The following is a 12,397-nucleotide window of genomic DNA, read 5'->3' as shown; positions in this document are numbered from 1 at the left end:
TGAGAATGGTGAAACCCGAAATGTGAAGTATAAAAAAAATCTTCAGAAAAATAATACATATTTTAAAACAAGACATTTATGAACAGATAAAAGTATACTGTTTACATCTGTATTTTCCACCATTTTCACCTTCTTGTTTGTGTCACATACTGTTAGCAGTGCCTTTTTTTCCATCTTTTAAAAAGTGGGTGAAGTACCCACTTCACTCTAGTATTAACACATATAGATATGCATGTCCTTATATGTCCATGCATAAATATACTGTGAATTAAATAAGTAAATAATATTCAGATAAATAGGATGTGAAAGGAAATATTTTACAGTGTCACTAACGGACAGAGAATTATTCTATTTCTCAATTAAAGAATTATTATTAGGTTTTAAAAGCAGCCACAACAGCATTACCAAATCTACATTTTACATTTATGGTTGATTTATTTTGAGTTCATTTTTGTGAAGGATGTAAGATCTATGTCTAGATTTTAGTTGTTGGTTTTTGTTTTTGTTTTTGTTATTGTTACTGTTTTCTCTGTGGATATCCTGTTCCAGAACCATTTGTTGAAAAAATGATCTTTTCTCAATTGCTCTGCCTTTGTTCCTTCACTAAGAGATCATTTGACTTTATGTGTGTCTACTTCTGGGCTCTTAATTCTGTTCTACTGATCTGTTTGCTTCCTCTTTCACTAATACCAGACTACATTGATTTCTATAGCTTAATAGTAAGTAATGTCAGTCCTCTAACTCTGTTCCTCTCTCTTAAAAATTTGTTTGACAGAGAGAGAGAGAGAGAGCACAAGCAGGGGAAGGGGCAGACTCCCTGCTGATCAGGGAGCCTGACGTAAGGCTCGATCCCAGGACTCCAGGATCATTACCTGAGCTGAAGGCAGACACTTAACCAACTGAGCCACCCAGGCACCTCTCTGTTCTAAGTATCGTGTTGCCTATTCAGGTGTTTTGCCTTTCTATATAAACTTGAGAATCAATTTGTCAATATCTACAGAGTAGCTTGTTGGGATTTTGATTGCATCAGTTGTATCATTTTTTTTAACTGTGTGTATCAAGATCCAAATAAGGTTCAAGTACTGAAAATTGTTTAAATATCTTAAAGTATCTTTTAATCTACTGATTCAGTTTCCCATGTTTCTTTCCATGCAATTTATTAATGGAAGCAACTTACTAATTATTCTGTAGAGTTTTCCAGTTATGATTTAAATAGTGCATCTTTCTGCTAATATTTAGCATGTTCCTCTGTTGTCTTAGTTTCTTATAAATTGGAAGTTAGATCTATAGATGTGATCAAATTCAAGCTAGAATTTTTGGGCAAAATTGTTTCAGAGATGGCCTTCTGTACTTCCATTAGAAGGTACCTAGTCTCATTTCTTCTCTCTCTGATGTTAGAAGCCATTTGCAAAATAGTAATATTCTCATTCTTTTCCCTTTTCAAATATTATTATTATTATTTTTTTAATAATTTATTTTTATTGGTGTTCAATTTGCCAACATACAGAATAACACACAGCGCTCATCCCCTCAAGTGCCCCCCTCAGTGCCCGTCACCCATTCACCCCACCCCCCGCCTTCCTTCCCTTCCACCACCCTTAGTTCGTTTCCCAGAGTTAGGAGTCTTCATGTTCTGTCTCCCTTTCTGATATTTCCTACCCATTTCTTCTCCCTTCCCTTCTATTCCCTCTCACTATTATTTATATTCCCCAAATGAATGAGACCATATAATGTTTATCCTCCGATTGACTTATTTCACTCAGCACCTTTTCAAATATTAGTAGAAATACTTTTTAAGTAAGAAATTCTCCTTTGTCAACTATTTGATTATTCAAGAGTATTAGTTTATATAGAAAAAGTTTGAGATGTTTTCCTTTATTTACCATCATAAAGAGTTGATTCCTTCCTTAGCATTCTTCAAAGTTTATTGATAGTTCATCACTAATTATGATGATGTTTTTAACTTCATTAAACGATATTAGAGTAACTTCATGGCAATTTTAGAATTCAAGCGATATGAAATTTTAGAAAATTTCCTAGAAAAATACCATGTACAAAATGAAAACCAGAACAAAAAGGCAATATGAATGTGTAGTAATGGTTAAAGACACTAAAACATAGGGTTCTTGGATGGCTCATGGCTTCATCAGTTAAACATCCTGCTTTTGATTTTGGCTCAGGTCATGATCTCAGGGTCATGAGAGATATAAGCCTCCCACGTAAGGCTCCCTGCTGAGTGTGGGACTTAAGATTCTTTTCCTCTCTTTCTGCCCCTGCCCCCCACTCATGCTTTCTCTCTCTTAAAAAAAAGAATGTTAAAACCCTACAAAGAAATCTTTGATGAAAAGTCTTTAGTCCTACATAATTTATTAGTGAGTTTCTGAAGAACATTCAATAAAGAAATACTCCAATTTCTACGCCAATTATTCCATTACAGAGAAAAGGAGGAAATGTTTCTCAAATCACTTTATGGGTATAGTATATCCTTGATGCCAAAATTTGACAAGAATAGTATAAGGAAGGAAAAATTTAGATACTATATTACATGAAGGTGAATATAAAATTCTAAATAAATTATTGATATATAAAGTCCAGTGTTCGTAAATACCACAGTGTATCATGAACAAGTGAGGTTTATTCCACGAATGTGAGGTTGATTTGATATTCTTATATTCATAAGTACAGTTCAAATATTAACAGAATAAGTAAGAATAAATGTCAGATTCCCACCTTAATAGATTAATAACAGTCACTTGATAATTTCATACTCATTGTGTTTAGAACATTTAACATACTATAAATGGAAGGGAACTTCCTTAATATGTTAACACATATAGTGATCTAATGATGTCATTCTGGGAAGAGAATAAAACAGGAGGTCTGCTCTCATCACTTTAATCAAGAGAGTAGTAGAGAGCTCCACCAGTTCAGTAATGCAGACACTGAAGGTAACAGAATAAGAAGGAAACCAGTATTAGTCATTGTAAACACGAATGTGTACATAAATATTATTTCAAAACTACAAGCACAGAAAATTAAAATATGCTGATAGCTAACTATATATGAGATTAATATAAAATTATGTCTGATATTTAATTAAGCTGTATATAAGGTGAATAAATACTTTTTCTAAGGTCTGTCTTTGCATTTATTTAATACAGTAGGAAATATATGAGTTTTCATTTTCAACTCAAAACCAGGCAGTTGTATCTACTCTCTGTATCTCAAATGATTTTATCATGTTTTATTTACCAGACACAGGAACAAAATTCCTTCTAAGGATTACAATTAAATTTTATGTATACCGGAAATGACCTGCCATAAACAGAGCTAGAAATGATGAAAATTAGTGCAACGTGGTACGTGGATAAAAGAACAAATAACATTTTGTCTATCTTCAAGAATGTTTCTTGCTTCTGAAATTAAACCCAGCAGGTAGGAAGATTCTAAACAGACTTCAAATTGTTGAACATCTGCTCACCCTAGCACAATCTAAAACAAGGAACATATAACATTTTACAATGATAAAATTCATACAATCTAGTTAGAATCATTACACTATTAAAATTTTGGGGGGGAAACCTGTCTCAGAACAAAACGTTTTCACTTTCAAGTCGGAGAATACTATTCAACTATTCCAAACAGATCTCTCATTTTGTTAAAAATAGTTGACTATATTTTGCAAATTTAGGTTTATTTCATTTCCTAAAATTTCTCAAAGTGAAGTTTAAAATTGATAAACCATAGGGCCAATTATATTTAAATAAGATAAAAATTTAGATTTGCTTTAAGATGAGGCTGCTTCATTTTCTTCTTTTATATCCAGGTGGCATCATGATACATTGCTCAGTTCATTTTGGGGTGACAAAAATGCCCAAGAATTTATCCTACTTATTAATGCAATAGTTAACTCAGAAGAAAGTGGGATGGTCCTTTTATTTTAATTAATTAATTATTTTATTTTATTTTATTTTATTTTATTTTATTTTATTTTATTTATTTATTTATCCATGAGAGACACAGAAAGAGAGAGGCAGAGACACAGGCAGAAGGAGAAGCAGGCTCCAGGCAGGGAGCCCGATGTGGGATTTGATCCCAGAACTCCAGGATCATGCCCTGAGCCGAAGGCAGACGCTCAACCACTGAGCCACTCAGGGGTCCCTGGGATGGCCTTTTTAATCCTGATGTTATAACTCACAGCCGTTGAAAAATCTATAGTATCCTCTCTAGAAACACTTCACCCTTCTGATTTGACTAGGTCCCAATATATCCTTCTGGGAGGTGCAGACCACTTGCTTAGAGACGTGAAAGCACATTGTATGAACAGCTGCCACAGATGGCTCAAGAGTTTTGTATTTCACAGCTGATTTCACTGCCTCAGCTCATCTTCTGTGCAGAAAGCCTAACTTACCCTTCAGCTCTCCAGTTGGTCATCTTCCTCATCACAGACAAAACACATTGTACACTATATGACATTCTCCAAAAGGTGAAGTATGGTAATGAATGAATCCTAGTTTTCAAGGCTTAAGGGGAAAGAGAAAGGTATGATTACAAAGGGCTAGCTCAGGGAGTTTTTCTGCGGTGATAGAATTGTTCTGTATCTGGATTGTGAGAGTACTTACATGAATCTATACAAATGTTAAAATTCATAATGTGTACATCTAAAAAAGTCAATTTTACCGTGTGGCAATTTAAAAAATAAAATAAATCATCCTAAGAGAAAATTCGAAGTGTCGTTATTTGTAGAGGTTCTGTTGTTGACCCCAGATCCACACCCACACAATCCAGTTAAGTAAAAAGTTTTCCAAGCACAGGCTCCTATGCTACTCTGTCTTAAACAGGATTATTTAAAAGCATGGAAAGGCAATTATCCCCTGTTGATGCCTAAGGAGAAGAAAAAAGTTGCTTTTTAAAAAGCTTTTAAACATTTAAAGCAATAAACAGCCTTTGAAAAAGCTATTTTCTTTTGTTAAAACACCCCCCCCCCCAACTACCACAAATGGTGCTTTTGTTGGTGCCTATATGAGATTGCAAGGGAAAGCAGTACTTTCAAAATTCTTTGCTTTAATATAAAATTGATTTGAAATTGCCCTTTGCCCTTCCTTTTGTCTAATTGTCCTAATGTGAAGATCATGTATCTGTATCGCTATCCAACAAGTATTAGAAGAGAAAACCTGTCCTTGATTGCACAGCAGTATAGAAAAATATGAGATTTGTGGGACTATTTTTTTTTTTGTTGCATTGTGTCCTTTATATTTCTGCTACTTAAATTTTTCCCCCAAGAGTTGAGTTATCAGATAATAGAAATGTAGAGATATGCTAAAGCAGAACTGTGATTCTACAATTTGTCCAAGAGAAACAAAAACCGTAAGCTTGCCAAATTCTAAGGTTTATGTCTCTGAATAATTTCTTTTCAAAGGATAATTTTTATAAGAATTTGTATGACAAAACTGCATGCATGGCTATGAAACCTGAAGGAAATCAACAAGCTAAATATCATGGGAACTTGTATCAGGGACTTCAGCAATGTTCTTTTTAAAGTGACCTTTCCTCTCTATGCAAAGGACAATAATCAACTTCCTTACTCAGAAAATAGGTAAATTGTAAAGGAGTCTTTTTGTGCTTTTATGTAAATTTATCTAAGTGAAATGAATATCCAGTCTTCTTTTAGTTAAAATCATTGATTTCCTAGCTAGAAATTTAGGTGATTTTTCATGGGTTTGCTGTGGGCTTGTTCATTCAGGATGATTTATTTCAGAAGTAGAGCTGACCCATCTGCAATGGAATGTGCAGGACCAGACATGGACCAAGCCCTTCCTGGTTTGTACTGTTCATGGGAGTGTCAAGATCCTAGAACCCAAATTACTTGATGTTTTCCCTTATGCTAAATTTTATTACTCTAGCAGTTCGAGAATTGAAAATTTAATGCAATGAAACTTAGTTCTAAATCCAAATGAGAGTATCATCACTCTCTGATTCCTTTTCTGAATTTCTCTGTTCATTAAAATATTTTTGCTGGCATATTGTGTCACCTGCCTCAGAGAATTGCTTTCATAGTTTTACATTTATTTAAAGTTGTATTTAGGTTGCTACCTCTTCCAGACATAATACTAGAAGCTTTTCAGAAAGAAAAAGTTAATGACATAAGGTATTCCAAGAAAGCATAATCATGTGTGATTTGTGACACAAACATATTCTTGACATCCATGAGACGAGAGACCTGCTAGATAAAGTTAAAACAAAAGGGATTTGAAAAATAAGTGAGATCTTCCTCAGAACTGATGGTGAGAAATCAGAGTTGATTAGTAAAGAAAATTGGTAAAATATATTAAATTACAGAGAAGAGTATTACAGTTATAAAACCATGTAAATCAGCCTGGAAATGGACTTGTTCATCAAATACCTGACTTTTCTTATAAGCAGTGTGATTTTGCCTGCAGTAATTCATTCATTTGAGGCATAGCTTTCAGTAAAATTAGATGGTAATAACTTCTCTTAAATTTGCTATGGGAGTGAACAAAACAGTATCTACATTTTTAAGAGGTCTAGCATAGTTCCAGGCATATAACCACACAGAACCCTTCCCTGTCTTACAGTATTTAAAACCACATTTCTCTAGAACTTTTAAAACTCCTAGGACCTTTTATTTTCTAGTGAACTCTCTCCTGGAACCCAGCATATAGTAGATGGAATCTGAGCTTTTTGGGTTGAGGAGGAATTGAAGTCCTGGATTTGGAGTCCTGGACTCTTCTGTCTGCTTTTCTCTCTCCTCAATGCATTTCTACCCGCACTCCAAGTTCTAGAACCTCCTCCACCCCTGTCTACACCAAGAAGGCTCTGGAAGCTCTACCTTAGTATTCCAGGACTCCAATTTGAAAACTCCAGCACCAGATTTTAGAAAGACAAGATTCTCAGATTTAATAGCCACAGTGTCTTATGTACAGTAATATTTACCATACTTACTGGACACAATCATGTGGGTTAAAGAGGAAAATCATGAAAATAATCATGCATGTTAACCTAGTGCTGTGTTCACTAAAAACCACATGCATGTACATTATTTTTGAATCTTTTCATATGGAACCAATTCTTTTTTTTTTTTAAAAGCAGTGTTCAGTTAATTGTAGTTCTTAAGAAAAATATGTTTGTGATTCTATTATCTGTGGTATCTAGTTTTGACTTTTTTAAAGTGCATAGTTCAGTAGTGTTAAGTATATTCATGTTGTTTTGAAATAGATCTCCAGAATTTTTCATCTTGCAAATCTGAAACTCTATTCCTATTAGACAACTCCCATCTGTCCTCTGATGGCTTTTAAAATTATTATTATTATTGTTATTTTTATTCTCCATTGAAGAGACTCATGTAGCCATTTAAGAGCTGTATCTTTCAATTCATGTTCCTAAACTTGTTTGGGCCTGCCTATCTATTCAAAAGCATTTTTGTGATATGTTCCTTTATTGTGTCTTTCCTAAGCATTCAAATTACTCTGCTCAGAATAAGCAGGTATTATGTCTCATATTTCATTGCTTTTTCTTTATAATTATATTATAATTTAATTACATTTCATAGATATATCAAGCACGATTAGCCTAAGAGATAGGAAATATCCCCACACACATTTAGTAAGCACATATCTGATTGTAGAAGCAATGACAATCATCCTGGCAAATGGTGTACAGGCGATGAGTTATAACATGTTATGAAAATTGGCCAGTATGATTAACAAAAGGAATGGAATTTATTAATACAATGTTTATCAAATGTAGATTACCGGCAATGAGAAAGTGCAATGCTATTTATTCATTTATGTGTCTGTGTAATAATACAGGAATATCTACATCCATAAATTTGAAAATACAAAGTTGGTAGCTATGAAAGTGATTATTGCTGTTGATTACACATTTTAAAAATGATTATGTATAATTAGCAGTATTATATAGATCAAATACTTTAAATTTAATACTTTGCTGAAGACATCATCTAGGAAAGGCAAATAAATAAATCCATAGTGTGTAACTGTAAGCAACATAAACTTATTTTCCTTAACTAAGATATAAGAAGTTTTTTTTCCCCTTAAATGTAGAATGAATTGTCTTTACTCTTAGCCTGAAGTATGGAGGGGATGAGTATTTTGAAATCTGAAATAGAGTGAAGGAGGCAAAATATTTTTCAAGTTAAAATCTAACCAAAGATTACAGTTTCAGAGGGTATGTAGACTTTTAGATAGACATTTGGGGGGTTTCTGTTATTTTTAAATTACGCTGATGACAAATTCTGTGATGAGATCAGTGGCTTTAACTCACATTCTATGAAAGCAGCTCTCTCATACTACTTGGTTCTACATTATTTTTGTTTTCCCTCTAGAAATCCTGTTTGATTTTTGAAGATGTCAGTTGCATGTTCTCTTTGTATATATGAGAAAATTGAGATTGGCATGTATGGATTCGCTCATCAAGATTATAGCACAGAAACATCTGAATTTTTGGGAGGAAGCAAGCAATCAAGTGCTTACCAATTACTCTGCCATCCTTAAACATGTGTTTGGTGTTATCAGCTAAAAGGGAAACTGTGTGATACACAATTTTGGCATCTCATCAGTTGATGAGAAAATATGTTTTGTAAGCCTGCCTACCAACACAGGATCTTCTTTCTGGGATTCTGGTTCAATAACCTGCTAAGGAAGTGAAACTTACACTCTTAAAACTCTTCCAGGCTTGTTTCTCAAACAGACATATTGTACTTTTAGCAAGTAGTTTCTGGTTTCTACATCAATCACTTATTTAGCTAATGAGTCTGTAATTTGTCGGGGCTCATGAAGAATGCTTGCCTTCTCCATGTGGCATCAGTTGGGATGGCTCAAGTGGGAGCAGATTCTACTTAGGATGGCTCACTCACGTGGCTGACAAATTGGTGTCTCTGTTCCCTTTCATATCGGCCTCTCCACATAAATCTTTCCAAAGGCCCTAGTTTCCTTACAAATGATGTCTGGGATCCAAGAGTGAATGTCCAAAGAAACAGAAGTGGAACTTAGCAATTTCCTAAGACAGGTGCCAGAACCTGGCACAGCACTTTTCCTTTTCTTTTGGTTAAACACAAGCAAGAGGAAGAGAGCACATGAACTTAACTCCTTTTTTTTTTTTTTAAAGATTTTATTTATTTATTTATTCGAGGGGGGGTGGGCAGAGATATAGGCAGAGGGAGAAGCAAGCTCCCCTTAGGGAACCCGGTGTGGGATTCAGTCCTCAGACCCCAGGATTAGGCCCTGAGACAAAAGCAGACACACAACCACTGAACCACCCAGGCATCCCGGAACTCAACTCTTGATAAGAGAGCCATTGAAGGAATTTGAAGTCATATTTTAAAACTACCAGGTCATTTACTTAAAAATATTTTTGAATTTAAATTATGATTCCTTCTCAATCTATAGTTTAAACAGAAATTTCTTAATTTAAAATATAAGGGAATTTTCTAGTTATATTTTTGTTACTGAATTCAAGCTTAATTACATTGTGAGATTATTACTACTTGTCAGTTGTCAAAATGCTTAGGACTTATTTTATATTTCAGAATATGATTTTTTAATGGTTCTTTTTTTTTGGTTCTTTTGAGAAATTTAGGTACTACATCTTTTTTTTTGTGCACTAAAATGTTTACCAACATGAAGTGTTCCTTTTTATCTTCATTTATGCAAAATGTTTTTCAGCTTTCTTTTAGTGTATTTATGATGTAATTTTTTTTTTATCTTTTTATTTGCAGTGTCATTATCTTTACGGTGTGTCTCTTCTAAACAGCATGTAGTTGAATTTGTTATCTACTGCAAGTCTCATAATCCATATGCGTAATATTTGCCATCATTTGAATTTTTTAAAGATATTTTATTTATTCATGAGAGACACAGAGAGAGAGAGGCAGAGACATAGGCAGAGGGAGAAGCAGACTCCTCTGGGGAGCCTGATGTGGTACTAAATACCAGGATCCTGGGATCAGGCCCTGAGCTGAAGGCACTCAACCACTGAGCCACCCAGGAGTCCCTAAATTTTGCATTTAAATTACTATTTTTTCCCTACCTATTCTTTGTTTCTTTTTCTTTCCATTCATTCCATAAGTTCAAATGTATATTTTCTCATGCCTTTTTTTCCTTTTGAGTTACACATTCCTTGAGAATTATTTCTGTAATTTCCCTAGAGATGCATAGAGGCATAGCATGCTATAGGCATAGCAGATGTATCAAAGTTAACATATATTAAAAATTTCCTTACTTCCCAGAGAAAACAGTATTCTTAGGATACATTAATTTGATCTGTTATTCTCAGGCATTGTAATCCTCTATATTATATGTTTTAAATGCCACAGTGCCTTATTATTATTGTTTTATACAGTTATCATTCATTTAGATTGACCCAGTATTTTACATTTGTACTCAGAGTAGAATACTTTTTTGGCACTTATTTTTCTGTATCATTTTGGAGATTTTATTCCATGTCTCGTTGTTTCCATAACTTCTGTTGAGAAGTCTGTTGCCAGACTTATTCTTGGTTCTTTGAAAACACTGCATGTTATTCCCTTTGGGTACTTCAGAAGTTTTTTTTCTTTTCATTTGGTTTTCAAAAGTTTATTTGGTTTTTAAAAACTTCAAAAAGTTTTAAATTAAATAATGACCTGTTGTAATTATTTAATTTTTTCTTTTTTCCCCTTCAGCTTCTTGAATTTGTGGCTTGATGTCTTTTGCCAGTTTTGGAAAATTCTCAGCTAATAATTTTTGCCCCTTTCTCTCTATTCTCACCTTCAGTTCTTCAATAACATGAAAGCTCTTTTCATTGTATAAGTAACTTACACCCTACCTTTTGCTTTATTTCCCTCTGTTATTTAGCTTGGCCATTTTGTTGTCTCCTGGATTACAGGTAACAGAGTTTCTCTTTAGCTATGCATAATCTGCTGTTGAGCATATTCATTGTTTTCAGTTTCAATAATTGATAATTTCCCACTATTAAAATTCTGACTATATCTTTTATAGTTTACTGTTCTATTCAACAGTTCTTGATCTCACTTTTATTTCCTTAAACATGTAGAGTTATTTTAAAATTCGTGTTAATTCTATTACCTGAATCCTATTTGGGTTTATTTGTATTTTGTACTGTTTCCTTGATTTTTTCATTTAGTTGCATCTACTAGTAGTGACCTTTTAAAAAACTCAAGTGCTGTATAGTGTGAATAAGAAATTGTCAAGACAGGGACACCTGGGTGGTTCAGTGGTTGAGCATCTGTCTTTGGTTCAGGGTGTGATCCGGGGGTCTGAGATCGAGTTCCGCATCAGGATCCTTGTGGGGAGCCTGCTTCACCCTCTGCTTATGTCTCTGCCTCTCTCTATGTGTCTCTCATGAATAAATAAATAAAATCTTTAAAAAAAATTTCAAAAGAGTTTGTACCCTAGAAGGATATACTCTTTTTCCAGAGAGGTTATAAGTTTGCTTTGGGTAGAAGGTAGGGTCATTAGCAGTCATTGGTCTTGCCAAGTCTAATGTGTCTCCAGGTTATCCTTTTCTTATGGTATGATCCTTTTGTTTTCCAAATCACAGCTTTTATGATTTACCAAGGTTCTACTTGGAGGTTCCTTAATTCTATTTTTATACTCCTAAACTTAGAAATTTGTCAGAAGCCTGATCTTTCAGCCTCTTATACACTTCCAAAATGAATGTCAATTTCTTTGGTAAATACAGATTTTAATTCTGGGTTCATCTCAGTTTCTTATACTGGACTTTCACTTATTTTTTTATTACCTCATTAATTCTTTGATGCTTTTACACATAAATTTGCAATTTTAGTTTTTCAAGTTGATCTCAATTAGAAGGTTGTTCTCAGGGGTCACCAAAACCAGAATCCTTATTTTTTTCTTTATATATAGCAGATGTTTTACAAAATTATTAAGTTCATGTAGCTGAAGCTGTGAGATACATGTGTTCTGTGACCCATGAAAGTTTTCATCAATCCATCTGCCCCACTATTATTAAAAATTCTGACTTCTGTACACTTAATTTTATGATTGTGCTTAAAATTGAATGAATTTTTTCAAATTAGTGAAACTTGGAGCTAGAAGAATCTTTGAACATCATTAAGTGTCTCCACTTTTATAGATGTGGTAACTGCAATTCAAAGCAGTGGCAGCCACAAGAGCAATAGTTACGCTGAGTTCACGACACAGGATTATACCTGCCTGGTTTTACATAGTGAATGTAGGTCAAGGACCATACTTATACGTTATACTGATATTATCTAGCACAGGAGTGTAGGTCTTAAAGACACTTTAGTGCTGAGGTCAGTAGGACCATATGAGGATTATCTCCAGCATCTTACATATGTTCCCAGTATATTCTTCCATGATTTATCTGCACACGAATG

At 34.0% G+C, this 12,397-nt stretch overlaps 1 long non-coding RNA gene across 1 annotated transcript; it reads right to left on the bottom strand.

Annotated features, from left to right (window-relative positions):
• Positions 1-2,393: 2,393 nt before the first annotated feature.
• LOC112647600 (uncharacterized) lies at positions 2,394-6,780 on the bottom strand. Its single transcript, XR_003128372.3, has 3 exons — positions 6,641-6,780; positions 4,412-4,523; positions 2,394-2,942 (listed from the first exon to the last, which is right to left on the bottom strand). It is a non-coding gene; the product is annotated as an uncharacterized LOC112647600 (long non-coding RNA).
• Positions 6,781-12,397: the final 5,617 nt, after the last annotated feature.

Source organism: Canis lupus, chromosome 5 (assembly GCF_003254725.2).
Source record: "Canis lupus dingo isolate Sandy chromosome 5, ASM325472v2, whole genome shotgun sequence".
NCBI lineage: Eukaryota > Metazoa > Chordata > Mammalia > Carnivora > Canidae > Canis > Canis lupus.
Note: the sequence above shows the minus strand (reverse complement) of the source record. Positions and strands in the feature narration are given on the sequence as shown.